This window comes from Bison bison, unplaced genomic scaffold (genome assembly GCF_000754665.1).
Source record: "Bison bison bison isolate TAMUID 2011002044 unplaced genomic scaffold, Bison_UMD1.0 scf7180017864326, whole genome shotgun sequence".
Classification (NCBI taxonomy): Eukaryota; Metazoa; Chordata; class Mammalia; order Artiodactyla; family Bovidae; genus Bison; species Bison bison.
Genome location: NW_011494898.1, coordinates 2,593,344 through 2,611,651, shown reverse-complemented (window position 1 = coordinate 2,611,651; position 18,308 = coordinate 2,593,344). Strand labels below are relative to the sequence as shown.

The 18,308-nt window shown below is 38.9% G+C and overlaps 1 pseudogene; it reads left to right on the top strand.

Annotated features, from left to right (window-relative positions):
* The first annotated feature begins 11,428 nt into the window (after positions 1-11,428).
* The window catches only part of LOC104998268, a 58,595-nt pseudogene continuing 51,715 nt past the window's right edge, over positions 11,429-18,308 (top strand).

Below are 18,308 nucleotides of genomic sequence, written 5' to 3'. Positions count from 1 at the left end.
TGAATTTATTTAAAACTCCTCATTGTTCATGCTGTTCCAACAGCATGATGAGATCAATTCACTTAGTGCATTTTACGAAATGAACTATGTTGGCCAAGAAACACTAAGCAGGCTGCTTTGCTTTTCTTTCTCAACTCCATCCTGAAAGTCCAAGTGTTGAAGCTACATTTCCTGTGCTCACAATGGTATGTGGGGGTGTGGGCAGAGGTGGCGGAGGGAGTGGCACCGAGGTTGGTTCAGAAAGTGTTTCTTAATAAGGACTTCAGATCTTACAGATAAGAATACTTAAATAGGATAGGAAAGGCTAAAAGGTAAATAATCAAGAGGAGAATGAGAAGAAGGAAGAGGCAGTTTACAACTAATGTAAAAACATGGGCCATGTGTGACTGCCCTTTCCAAGGTAAACATGCATTGCAGCGTAGCATGACCCTGTACCACTGAGGGGGAAAAGTGTTATTTCTAGAAAGTCACATAATGAATCAAATGGTGAGAATTTTAGTTTCACAAAACACCTTGATGGGTGGTTTTAATGTGGAAAGATTAGCCCACAGAAAGGACTGGGAAGTAATGAAGAAATGAGGGAGATCTGAATTATTTTGCAGATAAAAATAAGCTAGACTTGGGAGTTTGAGGCTTGGGGGAAGTTTCAGGGTTTCTCAGCTAAATATCAGAGCAGATTTCTCCTTGCCAATGTCCTCTATAATTAGTTGGCTCCTCTAAATAAGAGATTTAGAATTTTAAGACACAGATAACCAGTAAAAAACATTTTTCATTAAAGTCTTTTTAATTTTTTACTGAAGGACTATTAAAGAATAATCAGATACTACCAATAAAGCTATCCCAGTAATGTGCCAGGAAGATTCCTTCCTTTTGTTTACAAAAGTCCAAATAGGGACAATCCCTGCCTTCTGAATTAAGGTGGGCAAAGAGACATCCTCCATGGTCAAAGTCCATGAACATAACTTTCCCTGATGGTGAGGTGATTCAATATTTTGCTTTATAACCAAGATAAATGTACAGAGCATCTTTCAATTACAGCTTTTCATTTCTCATGTGGGCCACTGAGAGACTTGCTGCTTTATTTCCTAAAGAAATAACTCAAAATAGCAAGCCTACATAATTTCTCATATCCTAGAGGAAGATGTAAACATTTTCCAGGACACTTTGTGTTTTCACTCTCAACTGGAACTTACATAAGCTTATCTTTTGGAAATGGAACCATCCTTAGTTCTATGAGCATTAATGATAGTAGATCAAGTTGTATATTGGAGAAAGATTGTCATATTATGACCTCACAGCCTGGTTTATTTTTTCCTCAAGAGTCCACCCAAAGGACATGGAAAAAACTTGAGGACAAACTAAGAATTTGGGTAGCTGTGGCATAATCTAAGAATGCAAACTACCTGTCCTTCAAGCAAAAGGCTGAAGACCCTGTGATAAAGTTAATCACTAGGAAATACTGGTGAGGGTAAAGCCTGAGGATTTTAAAAACAGGGACATCTAAAATACAAATGCAGTTTGTTGACAGTACTGGGAGACAACATAACAAACTCCTGATGCCCCCAAACCCTCAATAAAATCTTCAAGTGCAGAATGCCTTTGCTAATGTTATCTTGGCAAAAGTGCAAAAATAGTCCTGATAAACATAAAAGAAACATTGAAGGAAATGAAATGCACAAAAGAGATTTTACAACTCAGAGGAAAATAAGAAACCAAGGCAAAAACTTAAATTATCCATGAATTCTCAGGGGTGGGTGAAGAATGGGATTTCCACCAAAACGGGTAGGTTGGCAGTTCATGATTGTGGTGGTAGGATGTCTGTTTGTCAGTTCATTTTGATTGCTTCTTTATAATATTAAAGGGCATACGATATCTAACCAGCTGATATTTGGGTAATGTATATAAAACAGATTTATCCCTTACTCGGATGATCAGAACAATCTCACAATAGCATAAGAGAGATGAGCAAACTAGAGATGGTAAAAGGAAATATATAATATGCCATAAAGAATAAATAAAAATGGACTCCTCTGTTACATTGTTGTCACTCGATGTCACAGAGTGCTTATTTTTTGTTTGACCTTTTTATATTTTTCCTGGAGGTGATAGGTAGAAAAATTGCATTTGGAAAGGGTAAATCCAACAAGAAATCCAAATGTCTAAAGGGAGAAACATATATAGGATAAAAATGAAGAATGATAAATTTGGCAACTAATAAATTTAATGCACTGACATCACAGTTAAATAAGATTCTTGTGATTCTATCCACTATGAATATTGTAATTTTTTTGCCCATACCCTTGCTTTAAGAAAAAAAAGATTAGTTGAGAGGCACACTAACGAGTAACGTGGGCATCGATGTCCTGAACAACATATTTTCCTCAGAAAGCAATTCGATCTTTCTTTCATCCATCTAGACACAAATTACAGAGCCTTTCCTTCAGTCCATTTTTGAGGGAAAGCTATTGAAAGCAGGGACTCTGGAAAAGTACAGTTCTAGGCTGAGTACAAAATGAAGCAGGACAAAGGCTAACAGAATTTTGACAAGAGAAGGCACCAGTCATAGCAAACACCCTCTTCAAACAACACAAGAGAAGACTCTACAAATGGACATCACCAGATGGTCAATACCAAAATCAGATATTACATTCTTTGCAGCCAAAGGTGGAGAAGCTCTATACAGTCAGCAAAAACAAGACCAGGAGCTGACGGTGGCTCAGATTATGAACTCCTTATGCCAAAATGAAGCAAGTGGGGAAAACCACTAGACAATTCAGGTATGACCTAAATCAAATCCCTTATGATTATACAGTAGAAGTGACAAACAAGATTCAAAAGATTAGTCTGATAGAGTGCCTGAAGAACTATGGATGGTGGTTCGTGACACTGTATAGGAGAGAGTGATCAAGACCATCCCCAAGAAAGAGAAATGCAAAAAGGCAAAACAGTTGTCTGAGGAGGCCTTACAAATAGCTGAGAAAAGAAGAGAAGTGAATGGCAAAGGAGAAAAGGTAAGATATACCCACTTGAACACAGAGTTCCAAAGAATAGCATGGAGAGATAAGAAAGCCTTCCTCAGTGATCAGTGCAAAGAAATAGATGAAAACAATAGAATGGGAAAGACTAGAGATCTCTTCAAGAAAATTAGAGATACAAAGGGAACACTGCATGCAAAGATGGGCACAATAAAGGACAGAAACGGTATGGACCTAACAGAAGCAGAAGATATCAAGAAGAGGTGGCAAGAATACACAGAAGAACTGTACAAGAAAGATCTTCATGACCCAGATAACCATGACTGTGTGATCACTCACCTAGAGCCAGACATCCTGGAATATGAAGTCAAGTGGGCCTTAGAAAGCATCACTACAAACAAAGCTAGTGGAGGTGATGGAATTCCAGTTGAGCTCTTTCAAATCCTGAAAGATGATACTGTGAAAGTGCTGCACTCAGCATGCCAGCAAATTTGGAAAACTTAGCAGTGGCCACAGGACTGGAAAAGGTCAGTTTTCATTCCAATCCCACAGAAAGGCAATGCCAAAGAATGCTCAAACTACCGCACAATTGCACTCATCTCACACGCTAGCAAAGTAATGCTCAAAATTCTCCAAGCAAGGCTTCAACAGTACATGAATCGTGAACTTTTGTATGTGCAAGATGGATTTAAAAAGGCAGAGGAACCAGAGGTTAAATTGCCAACATCCGTTGGATCATCAAAAAAGCAAGAGTTTCATAAAAACATCTACTTCTGCTTTATCAACTACACCAAAGCATTTGACTGTGTGGATCACAACAAACTGTGGAAAATTCTTCAAGGAATAGGAATACCAGACTACCTGACCTCCCTCATGAGAAATCTTCATGCACTCAAAAAGCAACAGTTAGAACTGCACATGGAACAACAGACTGGTTGCAAATTGAGAAAGGAGTACGTCAAGGCTGTATGTTGTCACCCTGCTTATTTATCTTATATGCAGGTACATCATACAAAATGCTGGACTGGATGAAGCACAAGCTGGAATCAAGATTGCTGGGAGAAATATCAATAACCTCACATATTCAAATGATACCACCCTTATGGCAGAAAGTGAAGAAGAATTAAAGAGCCTCCTGATGAAAGTGAAAGAGGAGAGTGAAAAAGTTGGCTTAAAATTCAATATTCAGAAAACTAAGATCATGGCATCCAGTCCCATCACTTCATGGCAAATATATGTGGAAACAATGGAAACAGTGACACACTTTATTTTTTGGGGCTCCAAAATCACTGTTGTTTGTGACTGCAGCCATGAAATTAAAAGACACTTTCTCCTTGGAAGAAAAGCTATGACCAACCTAGACAGCATATTAACAGAGACATTGCTTTGCCAACAAACATCCATCTTGCCAAAGCTATGATTTTTCCAGTAGTCATGTATGGATTGAGAGTTGGACTACAAAGAAAGCTGAAAGCTGAGCACCAAAGAATTGATGCTTTTGAACTGTGGTGTTGGAGAAGACTCTTGAGAGTCCCTTGGACTGCAAGGAGATCCAACCAGTCCATCCTAAAGGAAATCAGTCCTGAATATTCATTGCAAGGACTGATGCTGAAGCTGAAACTCCAATACTTTGGCCACCTGATGTGAAGAACTGACTCATTAGAAAAGTCCCTGTTGCTGGGAAAGATTGAAGGCAGGAGAAGGGGATGACAGAAGATGAGATGGTTGTATGGAGAAGGGGATGACAGAAGATGAGATGGTTGGATGGCATCACCAACTCAACAGACATGAGTTTGAGTAAGCTCCAGGAGTTGGTGATATACAGGGAAGTCTGGCGTACTGCAGTCCATGGGGTCACAAAGAGTTGGACACCACTGAACGACTGAACTGAACTGAGGTTTAATCTAAATGTGAAAGTGAAAGCCGCTCAGTCATGTCCACCTCTTTGTGACCCCATGAACTGTACCATCCATGGAATTCTCCATGCCAGAATGCTGGAGTGGGTAGCCTTTCCCTTCTCCAGGGTATCTTCCCAATGCAGGAATTGAACCGGAGTGTCCCACATTGCAGGCAGATTCTTTACCAGCTAAGCCACAAGGGAAGCCCAAGAATACTGGAATGGGTAGCCTATCCCTCCTCCAGCAGATATTCCCAACCCAGGAATCGAACCGGGGTCTCCTGCATTGTAGGCGTATTCTTTACCAACTGAACTATCAGGGGCTACTGTTTAATTCTGTGACACTGGAGTAAGTTGCAGTCTATCCAGGCCTCAGTTGCTACTCCTACAGATGCTCCTCATCTGTAAATGGGGAACATAACAGTCTCAAATTTTAAGATTATTTTTAAGGACTCAATAGGTTAATACATAGAAACTACTTAAGAACAATGCCTGGCAGATAAAAAGACCATGGAAGTGTTGGCTGCTACTATGATTTTTACTCATATAAAGCCAGCAAAATATTTGTCACATAGTAGTTACTAAGTAAAAGAGAGTTCTATCTTTCTCATCTTTGGGTAAGAGGTACCACTCTTCCTCATTTTTAGACAAATATGGTCACTACCTAGCCTTCTTTTCCATCTCCACAGTGACTGGCACACTCCTTATCTCTAACAACCACACTAGTACTAGTTTTGTTTGTTTTTTTTTTTTCATTTATAGTGTTAGTTGCTCAGTCACATCTTACTCTTTGCAACCACATGAATTGCAGCCCACAAGGCTCCTCTGTCCATGGAATTCTCCAGGCAAGAATACTGGAGTGGATTACCATTCCCCTCTCTAGGAGATCTTCCCAACCCAGGGGTTGAACCCGGGTCTCCTGCATCACAAGCAGATTCTTTACCATCTGAGCCACCAAGGAAGCCCTATGAGAATGCAAATGTACATCACAGATTGGCGACAAGCCATAAATGAAATACTGTAGGGTTATCAATCTCAGTGCTTTGAGCCTTAGAATTTTAAGACAAAAAGGGCTTCAGACATCACTGATTCCAAATCTGTTATCTCCTTTTTATTGTCTTCAAGTATTTCTATTTAGTTGATTTCAATACTCTATACCCATCTATACTTTTCCCCTACATCTGACCTCCCCAATGGTGTACAGTAGTTCTCTTTCCTGACCACACAGTAGAATGATGTGAAACTTTAAAAATACCAAATTCTTGATATTAGTTTTCTAAAAATGGCTGACCATTAAAATCCCTAGGTAAGTTCTTTAAAACTACATATTCCACCACTGACCAAGAAAATCAATACATATGGGGTGGGGCCCTGGAAATTTATTATTTTTTTTGGAAGCACCTAAAATAGTTCTAATATGCATCTTAGTATAGATACCACCATTGTACTGAGACATATGATGCTGGCCTTCATCTCATCTCATCCAATCACACCTCTCTTGAACTGGAGTTAGGGAAAAGAGGAGCAAAAAGCCATCATACTAAGAGGAGGGGAAAAGGTGTATTTTTTCTTCTTTTTTTTAACCTTGATATTCATTTTATGTTTTAGATACGATGACTAGAGTTTTATACGTAGGCCCTACTTGCTTGGGAAGGATTTCTATCCCTGCTAGGGTAGCTTTTGGAATAATTCCGACTTCTCAGGGATTCTAACTAGTCTCACTTCTACTCCTAGGATATCACCAAGTGCTTTGTGTGCTGCCATTTCTCAGAAATCTATTAAACAAAGAGAATTCCCCTCTGTCTTGAAAGAACATTTGTGGACAGGAATGTGACTGAGTGTGAACATTTATGGACTGAGTGTGAAAATTGCAGATCAACATGCCTATAGCCATAATAAACATGAAAGCTAATAGTATCAAAAGCAAAAGCGCACATGACAAGCACTGAAGGATGTACCCATACTAAATAAGACCTTTTTTTCTTCAGCCTATTTCCCATCTCTCACCTCCTCCTTCAAGGCTTATTTTTGTACAAATCGCATTCTGAAAGGAAATCAGCTATTCTGCCAAATGGGTACTTGGTAGCTGGCTAGTTGCCAGGAAATTGTGTGTGTGTGCGTGTGTAAGATTTTACTTTAAATTAGACTGGATAAGTGCTATTGGAATATATTTCTTTGTGTGTGTATTCACTTCCTATTACTTTGGGGATAATTACTGAGGATAGAGTGGTGAACAACCTTAATATGAACCACTGAAGACGTCCAATTCTGGGGCACAGGGTCTCACATCTATATGGCTATTCCCCACCCCTGGTTTGGGAATATTCAACCTAGGACACAAGAACAAGAGTAAGATTTGCTCACCCACATTTTGTTTCAGGCACAGGTAGAGTTCTTCACTAGGGTCTTCATGTGAGTGTACAAAAACTGTCTTTCTTAAGGTTTCATTTGATTTATAGACCAAAGTCCATGAAGCAGCCCATCTGATTTTCAAAAGTCAAAGAACTAAGCAACAGAAAAAAAAAGATATTAATGAGGCCTTGAGAATCATAGACTATTTAGGGCCTAGAATTCTAAACCTCATGTTAGGATTTCTCTAAATCATTTAAGTATTACGGCATCAAGAACAGAAAAGAGAAATTTCCCTTGTAAAGGACACTCTTAGAAAATAAAAACCTGAGTGATGAGTAAATATTTTTGTCCTCAGAGCATGCTGTGAATACTGCTACCACAGGCCTTGTCAAACTGCTTACCTAGTGTCTACCTGTCCCGTGACACTGACACAGCTGAGGGCCAGAGACCACAGCCTGCCTGGAACACTGACATCCACAAGCACTTGCTGGATCATTGACTGTAATAATCCCTCAGTCAAGTCATGGAAAGGAGAAATGAACTAAGAGGGCAACATGTGCTTTCTAGAGCCTGACTGCCTGCATTCAAATCCCAACTCTTCCACTCATTAGCTGTGTAACTGTGGCCAAGACGCTTAATTCCTCTTTGCCTCAGACTGCTCATTCTAAAAACAAGATAATAGCACTCACTTCACAGGGCTATTATAAGGATTAAATGAATCAATATATGTAAAGCACTAGGAGCAAGCATATACTGAAGTGTTAGCTCTTGGCATATGCTACTTCAATCTTTCCAACAATTATCTGAGATAGACACTATTATCCCACTTTATGGATATGAAAACTGAGGCCTAATTAAGCTCTCAATTGGCAGATGTATTATTTAAATTGGTTTTACCTGCTTCCTAAGCTTCTGCTCTTTGACTCCAGGGTGTCTGCTTTTTGAACTTCTGTTTAATTCAGTTGATCTTAGTTCTACTGGATATAAGGTATTGTATGTGGTGCTACTTAGAACATGGAAAGGCAAGCTAGGTATGGTGTCTCTTTTCAAAGGGATTAAATTTTTTTGACTTAATAAAATTAACACTGGAGGAAGATGTGGGTACAACTAATATTAGTAAAAGGAAAACTTTATAAGTAGTTTAACAGAATATCAAATAGGGATGAAAGACAGAGGGAAGATTCTGATTAAAGGTAGGAAAGGCATCATGCAAGAGGTGGTTTTCAAATGGCTTTGTGGGTGGAAATGGCAGGCTGCAGTGGGAGCAGGGAGGGGAAGGAAGGGAAGACCTATCAGATGGAAATCATCATATGTGCAATAGTAGAGAGGCCAAAAATTAGACAGATACACACTCTGCTCAAGGAAAGTGAGATTAGTTAAGTTTGCAGCTGTGAAGTGTAACAAAGCTTAGAGAAGTAGTACATGTCCACTTTGGAAAGGGCCTAAAAGTTGTGCCAAGAATTAAAACTGCTTTATAAGTCATGAGGAGTTAGTCTAGGTTTCTATAAAGGCTTACAAGGAGAAGGGTATAGAGGTTGTCATATGACTGAAATTCTATCTTAGAATATTTCTTAGGATATGTTGTTAAGGGAAAGTAGATAAAATGCTAAGAAGCAGGGCCAGGGAAAACAATGCAAAGGAAAAAAAATGATATCATGAAATAGGACAGTAATATTGAGAAAAAGAAGAGGGAAAAGAAGGCTAAAAGATATAAAAAGCAGGAATTAGAAAATGACTAGAAGTAGAGAAAAAAAAAGAAGGCTAAATATGATTTTAAAATGTAGAGCATTTACACAGTGCCTGGAAATATACTACATTATCTCATTAAATTCTCACAACAACCTTGCAAGAGAATATAATGCCACTTTTCACAAAGGGAAATAGAGGTCTGAGTTTGAATATTGACTCTTGGCACTTACTGAATGAAATGGGAAGAATTACTTAGCCCAGGACTTTATTTTCTCATATGTAATATGTAAATAATAATAGCTGTCCTGTGGTGGTATTGTGAAAATTAAACTAGATTATGTTTATAATTTGTCTTAAAGGAATTAGCATATATTATCTAGCTATTGCTAATTGCAATATTACCTATTGCTCTTATAGTAATATTGGTGAGAAAAATTTTACTCTGTAAGAGTTGTTAAATTGCCCACAGAGACACTGATGTATAGATCAGTCTTATGGACTCTGTGGGAGAGGGAGAGGGTAGGGAGATTTGGGAGAATGGCACTGAAACATGTATAATATCATGTATGAAACGAGTCGCCAGTCCAGGTTCGATGCACGATACTGGATGCTTGGGGCTGGTGCACTGGGACGACCCAGAGGGAGGGCATGGGGAGGGAGGAGGGTTCAGGATGGGGAGCACGGGTATACCTGTGGCGGATTCAATTTGATGTTTGGCAAAACTAATACAATATTGTAAAGTTTTAAAAATAAAATTAAAAAAAAAAGAATCAAGATAAAATTCAACCTCATATCCTTATAATTCCAAAGTCTATCCATTTCCTAACACTCTATGTTTCACCTCTCAGTGTAGAGGAATGACTTATGTCTTTGGAGTGGGGGATAGGAACAAAAATAATAAATAGGAAAATGAGATCACTGAAGTCCTCAAATGAGTCCCAGATCAGTATTTTATTAAAAGATTGTTTTGTTCTCAATCTGAGTATGAATGCCATTTACCAAATAGACTCTTTATAAATTATATACCATTCCGTATATAAAAATTATCATTCTAATACAGAATTAGAAAATTAGGATTCACTACTTAATATGTAACTTTCCAATAAAAGTTTCATGAAGCATAGAGCACTTTGGGGAAATCTTTTTAATTGGCAATATCCATTCATCAGAGGTTGCCTTATTTTTCAACCCCATTAGCTATGTAAGATTATATGGAAATATTTGACAAAAATTTTAACTATTCAATCCAAGGTGTTATTAAAATAGTAAAGCTGGTATTCACTGCATACATCAAATCTTAAAAAGGGAACACCTGTCCTTTAATGGGTGAAATGACATCTGGAATTTTCTTTTTTGCAGACATGCAACATTCAATCTGATTAATTTTTAATTTTCTAATTTCTAAAAGGGCAAATTTTAAAACTGGATTTTTTCCTCACAATACTGAAAACGCAAAAATGTCAAGATCATTTATCAAATAGCCATAATTACAGAAGGGTATGACTTCTGCTTTAAATCTAAATCACTTCAGGCTGAGTAATTGATGTTTGGATAACAGAAAGCCACGCAACCACTTGGACACCAGAAGGAAAGGGCAACCATAGTTTTAGGCAATTATGATTAAAAGGCATAACTTTCCTGTTTCATCTTACTTGGCCTCATTCCATTTTCATTTTTTTAAAAGAAGGTAGCCAGTTGGAGCCACAATTTCAGCTCTATCTTTGATAGTATACTAAGGGTTATTAGATGGCAGAAAAGGTCCCACAGGTAGCTAAATAGCACACCATATGTTGTATAGAACCATAGTTGTACTTTCTTCCTTCATAAGAGCACTGGAAATAAGATATACAAATGAATCTAAGAGGAAAATCATTATTTCTTTTCAGATGAAGCCAAGCACCAAATAAGAACAAGAGTAAAAATATTCTACTCCCAATCAACCAACTGATAAATCCACCATCAGTGGATGACAAAAAAATAAATAAGGAGGAAAAAGCCAAGAAAGTGGTTTCATTACTTAATAAAGCTTTCCTTCATACCAAGGCGATGTTACTGACCTTCCATCAGAAGCACTGTTCACGTGTGTGTTACATTCAAATTCAATCCTATTCTCTAGCCTGTTCCCACTGAAATATACCACACATATTTATAGGATGACTGGCCAGAGTCAAGACCGAAGTCTCCAACTCCAGAAAAAAAAAAAGCAAACCACCGTAACCAACATTAGTAACTGTCTAACCAGATACTGGGTCCTCCTTAGTGGTTTTCACCTGCCGACGCAGGAGATGTGGATTCGATCCCTGCATCAGGAAGATCCTTGGAGAAGGAAATGGCAACTCACTCCAGTGTTCTTCCCTGAAAAGTCCCTTGGAGAATGGAGCCTGGTGGGCTACTGTCCATGGATTAAAAAAGAGTTGGACACAACTTAGCGACTGAATGACAACCACAAGAAACTAGATAGTGAGCAAAGGAGGAAGCAACTTCTCTGAGAGAAAGCAAGGCAGCTTGAGGCATTATGGTCGAGAACCAGTAAGCGGGGGAAAAGTCACTGAAGGAACCTTCTTAAAGTTCAAACTGAGATGGAAAATATTTTAAAAAATAAAAGTTTCCATGTTGAAATCTGTATGATTCTTCTTCAATAAGTTATGCTGCTGCTGCTGCTAGGTCGCTTCAGTCGTGTCCAACTCTGTGCGACCCCATAGACGGCAGCCCACCAGGCTCCACCATCCCTGGGATTTTCCAGGCAAGAACAGTGGAGTAGGTTGCCATTTCCTTCTCCAATAAGTTATATACCTTAGTAATTAAGACACCACACCTCCCCCCACACTCCAAAAAATGAAAAAGCATCCATTTTCATTCTGACTCCATTTGCCTGAAACCAAAAATTTCTACACAGAATAAATGAGAAAGTTAAGGTGAAGACAGTCTTGAAAAAAAAAAAATCTGTTTCAGCATGCTTTTAAATAACAAAATTACAAATGCATTTGCTTAATATTATTACTCACTGTTTCTGCTTCTCACGTAGCTCAACTGTATATCATTCTCTTTTGCTTCAGGATCCGGGACTTCGTCAGTGTCATAATCGGCCAGCCTGGAGGAGGCTGGACACAGACGTTAGGCTATCCCTCGGAGGCCAAGCCAGACAAACCAAAAGAAAAGTTTCTCAGCTTTTGTGGGGAAAAGCCTAGAAGCAAACTAAAGACTGCGGGGACAGTAAAGAAAGCTCGGGCAGACAGTTGTCAAGCATTAAAGAGGTCGAGAAGTAAATAACACCTGCAGATGAACAGAGTTTATCATTAGCAGACTCTGATGGCCGGTGTTCAGCCGAGGGTCAATCAATCTGATAGATGGCATCTGGGGATCTAGCCATCATGGTGGAAACCCAACCATAGCAACCAAAGATAAGTAGCAAAGCCCAGCTCAGAGATCCAGAACCAAGCCCCAAACCAGAATTGACTCAAGGCAGAACCTAACGCTTCTGGTTGGAGAAAGTCTAATAGTTTCCACACCAGGGTAAAGTTTTTCCACAGGAAAGGGTGAGGATCCAAATGTGGAGGATAGTTTCCATGAAGTTCATGAGGTATCTGATACCTCATTGTAATCCCTTAAGCAGAAGACAATTTCATGAAGTATAAATGCATGCACATATTTGACCAAATAAAATTAAAAAAAGGAAAAGACTATACTAGGCTCTATTGGGATTTAACTGAAGATAGGAAGCCCATGTTATTTCATGAGGCTCATCAACTCCTGATCCTCAACCACTAGCAGCAAGAAAGACTCACACCTGTTCTTCTGGAATCTGGCCATCAACAAATAAGGACAGAGCTAATGAGCTGTCTTTTACTCAAACCAGGTAGCAGTGCTACAGTGTGTTGCAACTTTTGCAGCTGTGGGAACTCTTAATATTGGAGGCGCCACCCCACGTCGTTTTAAATGTGATAAAACACACTCATATATAGCTAAAAATAAATCTATAACAGTTCAAGAAATGAGTGGAATTGCATTTGACTACACAGCACTGTTACATTTTATGTATCTACTTAAATATTCATTAATTTTTATTCTATAGGTTTACAATTATTTTCAGCTGTGTATTCCCCCGCCCCCCCCCAACCCCATGCAAGTATCATGGTATGCTCTAGGCCTGCTGGCTCTATGTTTTGTTTCTTTTTTTGCTTTGTTTTGCTTTTCTAACTGGCAGATTTTTGCAGTTTCCCAAAAAAAGTATTTTAGTTTTATATGAAAAAAGGATTTAATGTCTACAAAAGGATCCTGAGCAACTTACAGGCACATTTGGTCAAGACTCAGTAAATGGCTCAGATGCTGTGGGTAGTAATTGCTTTGAAAGAACTGGTTAGCATGTGCAGTTCAGTACTTATTCATTCAAAATACAGTGAGTGTGCATTCTTCCTGAATACTGTGCTTAAGATAAGAAATGTAGGAGTGAACAATGAGACATGGTTTTCTGGTTATGAAGTTTTCAATCTATCCACTCAGATACCCAGAAATACATGGCCCATTACTTAATTATATCCAGTGTTTCTCCTTAAGTGACTATTGTTTCTGCAGAGTCCTTATTCACCTGGTAAAATAGCATTTATTAACTTGAATCAACACTTGGAGTGGCATTAAAATGTACATAGCATAAAGTTTCGGTTCTTCTTTGGGACACTCTGAAAAACTGTGTCCATAATTTTAGACAATCCATATAATGAAGCCATGATATATGTCACCAGAGTAGGGCTTGAATCCCAGTTCTACCATTTACCTGGTATGCCCTTAGGTAAGTTATCTAACCATCCTGAACCTTCCTTTCTTCTTCTAAAAAGTAGGTATCTACTTTATGGGATTGTTGTGATTATTAGTTCAGTTTAGTTCAGTTCAGTTGCTCAGTCATGTCTGACTCTTTGCGACCCCATGAATTGCAGCACTCCAGGCCTCCCTCTCCATCACCAACTTCCGGAGTTCATCCAAATTCACGTCCATTGTGTCAGTGATGCTATCCAGCCATCTCATCCTCTGTCATCCCCTTCTCCTCCTGCCCTCAATCTTTCCCAGCATCAGGGTCTTTTCAAATGAGTCAGCTCTTCACATGAGGTGGCCAAAGTATTGGAGTTTCAGCTTCAACATCAGTCCTTCCAAAGAAATCCCAGGACTGATCTCCTTCATAATGGACTGGTTGGATCTCCTTGCAGTCCAAGGGACTCTCAAGAGTCTTCTCCAACACCACAGTTCAAAAGCATCAATTCTTCGGCACTCAGCTTTCTTCACAGTCCAACTTTCACATCCATACATGACCACTGGAAAAACCATAGCCTTGATTAGACGGACCTTTGTTGGCAAAGTAATGTCTCTGCTTTTGAATATACTATCTAGGTTGCTCATAACTTTCCTTCCAAGGAGTAAGCATCTTTTAACTTCATGGCTGCAGTCACAAACAACAGTGATTTTTGAGCCCAAAAAAATAAAGTCTGACACTGTTTCCCCATATATTTCCTGCCATGATCTTCGTTTTCTGAATGTTGAGCTTTAAGCCAACTTTTTCACTCTCCTCTTTCACTTTCATCAAGAGGCTTTTTAGTTCCTCTTCACTTTCTGCCATAAGGATGGTGTCATCTGCATATCTGAGGTTACTGATATTTCTCCTGGCAATCTTGATTCCAGCTTGTGCTTTTTCCAGCCCAGCGTTTCTCATGATGTATTCTGCATATAAGTTAAATAAGCAAGGTGACAATATACAGCCTTGACGTACTCCTTTTCCTATTTGGAACCAGTTTGTTGTTCAATGTCCAGTTCTAACTCTTGCTTCCTGACCTGCATATAGGTTTCTCAAGTGGCAGGTCAGGTGGTCTGGTATTCCCATCTCTTTCAGAATTTTCCATAGTTTATTGTGATCCACATAGTCAAAGATTATGAATTAGCATAATGTAAAAATGGCGTGGAACATTGGCATAAGTATTCAGTTTGGAGTTGCTGCTGCTGTTGTTGATATCTCCACAAATGAAGTTGATTCACCTTATTCCAAGAAAAGGAAAGTAAGAAAGACCATTGAAAGGGCATTTGAAACTATTCAGTTGAATAAAGCTCTTATAGAATTATTATGTAAATACACATTTCTCTCCTATTGAGAGTCTATGGCAATTCAAAAAGAATAATAATGTTATTAATCTCAACCTTTCAAAAGTCAAGCAGTGATAATACCACTTTGTGGAGCTCTTTTAAGAAAAATAAATCAAAATATCTATGCATAAAACAAGTCATTACAATGTTATTTAAAATGTTGAGAAGTTGCAAACAGTCAATGACCAACAATAAGACATGTTTAGCAAATAATTCCATATATATTATCAAGATAATATTGATACTTTGAAAACTCTAAATTGTGGAAGTATTTCTGAAATAGTATCAAGGAAAAATAAGTATGTTAAATTACGAATGCAACTATTTTAAAATACATGCAAAAATAATTTAGAAGAGCTCACATCAAAATGATATTAGATGTGTTACTGCAGTGGTGTAGTAGTAATTTCATTTTTCTTCTTTTTTTTTTTTTGCCATTCCATAATGTATTTCTACACTTAATACAATCTTAAGGGTATTTCTACACTTAATACAATAAAACTCATATTTTAAAAGTAGCCCTGTACATTATTGTCCTAACATTAAAATTTGGCAAAATTTAAGAGGGCTAAGGAATCTTCTGAGCATTTGAAGGGCTGAGGAGGATGGAATTATTTCCAACATCACCTCATATAATTATTGTGATCTTCTTAGCATCGATGGAAGGTAAGACCAACATATTACCCAGACTTGGCTCTGTAAATTACACCTATGCCAGTTAGCAGAGTAGGCTGGAAACAATCAATTTATCTACATAATGAACAGACATATTCAGTCTCCAATAAGATTCTCATCCACGCTGAATTCATATTAGTGGAAGTGCCACTGATTTGCCAATATCCTGAATATTAATTTTATTCTGGTCCACATTTTGTTAATTATTAATTGACTGATGACACACATGCCAAATTTGTCAAATGAAATTCTCCCTGCAAAAGAGAAAAGGAGAGATCGCGGAATAACCTTTTTACATTTTTTTAGGATGTATTCCTCCTCTGAGTTAACTGGGGTGGCAAGAAGAGAGTGAGGGGTGTAAGCTCAGAGCACTTTGGAGCTGAAGGTGCAGAGCTGAGCAGATTTGGAAAACAAATGCATGTGTTAATTACCAAAGTGATTTTAAGAGCAGAATCCTGGAAGGACAACCAAATAAAATTAATCCTTTAAGGTGATAATGCAAAATTTTAAATCACAATGGCAAACTCTAAGAGAATGTTTCAATATTGCATGTGTTGTTGTTGAGTTGCTAAATAGCATCTGACTCTTTGGCGACTTCATGGACTGTAGCCCGCCAGGCTCCTGGGTCTGTACAATTTTCCAGGAAAGAAAACTGAAGTGGATTGCCATTTCATTCTCCAAGGGATCTTCTCAACCCAGGGCTGGAACTTGCATTTCCTGCATTGCAGGCAGATTCTTTACCACTGAGCCATGAGGGAAGTCCCAATATTGCATGTATCTTGAAGCTAACATGGACCGGTGCGTCCATGATTTCTGACAATTATAAGTTCACATCAGGAAGTGTGTGTGTGAGAGAGAGAGAGACAGAGACAGAGAGACAGAAACAGATGGAGGGGAGAGGAGGAAAACAGGGAAGACAGAGAAAGAAGGAAATAGGAGAAGGAAGATTTCTACCATCCATGATTAATATCATCCTAAAGCAATAAAGTGACGGACACGACTGATCAACTTCACTTTCACTTTTCACTTTCATGCATTGGAGAAGGAAATGGCAACCCACTCCAGTGCTCTTGCTTGGAGAATCCCAGGGACAGGGGAGCCTGGTGGGCTGCAGTCTATGGGGTCGCACAGAGTCGGACACGACTGAAGCAACTTAGCAGCAGCAGCAGCAGCAAAGCAATAAATGGTCCCATCACTTCATGGCAAATAGATGGGGAAACACTGGAAACAGTGGCTGACTTTATTTTTTTGGGCTCCAAAATCACTTCAGATGGTGATTGCAGCCATGAAATTAAAAGACGCTTACTCCTTGGAAGGGAAGTTATGATCAACCTAGATAGCATATTCAAAAGCAGAGACATTACTTTGCCAACAAAGGTCCATCTAGTCAAGGCTATGGTTTTTCCAGTGGTCATGTATGGATGTGAGAGTTGGACGGTGAAGAAGGCTGAGCACCGAAGAATTGATGCTTTTGAACCGTCATGTTGGAGGAGACTCTTAAGAGTCCTTTGGACTGCAAGGAGATCCAACCAATCCATCTAAAGGAGATCAGTCCTGAATATTCATTGGAAGGACTGATGTTGAAGCTGAAACTCCAATACTTTGGCCACCTGATACGAAGAGCTGACTCATTTGAAAAGACCCTGATGCTGGGAAAGATTGAGGGCAGGAGGAGAAGGGGACGACAGAGGATGAGACGGTTGGATGGCATCAATGACTCAATGGAAATGGGTTTGGGTGGAGTCCAGGAGTTGGTGATGGACAGGGAGGCCTGGCATGCTGCAGTTCATGGGGTTGCAAAGATTCAGACATGACTGAGTGACTGAACTGACCAAAAGCAATAAAGGAATTTATTATCCATCTTTGTGTGTATATGTGTGTGTACATGCAGAGCTGTAAATCAATATGTAAGCTTACAATGTTTTATCAAAAGATCACTTCTAAATACTAATAGTTTGCAATAAACAATGTAGACAACAGAAAGCAGTAATGACTAATTCCTATGCTTGGTCAATGAAGGTAACAGGAAAACCCAAACATGAAAATTGTTCTTCAGCTATAACATAATTAATAATAGATTACTGCATAGTTGCTGTCCTTTGCAGATTTAAAAACCTTAAAATTAAGAGAAAATATTAAAAGGCAGTAAGGTACTACAGTCGTGTCCAACTCTGCATGACCCCATAGACGGCAGCCCACCAGGCTCCCCTGTCCCTGGGATTCTCCAGGCAAGAACACTGGAGTGGGTTGCCATTTCCTTCTCCAGTGCATGAAAATGAAAAGTGAAAGTGAAGTCGCTCAGTTGTATCAGACTCAGCAACCCCACGGACTGCAGCCTACCAGGCTCCCCTGTCCATGGGATTTTCCAGGCAAGAGTACTGGAGTGGGTCTACAGACAATATGAATTCTCAGTGCTCACGAAAAATTAGCTATTCCATCAGCTATCAAGTATTTATTGTTACTACATGCCAAGCACCCTGTTAATTTCACAAATTTCTGTCTTTACAGATATGGTCCCTACCCACCTAGAGCTGTCTGTCTGGTGAGAGACAGGTATCATATCTACATTTAAAGAAAAATCATTATAAACCATGAGA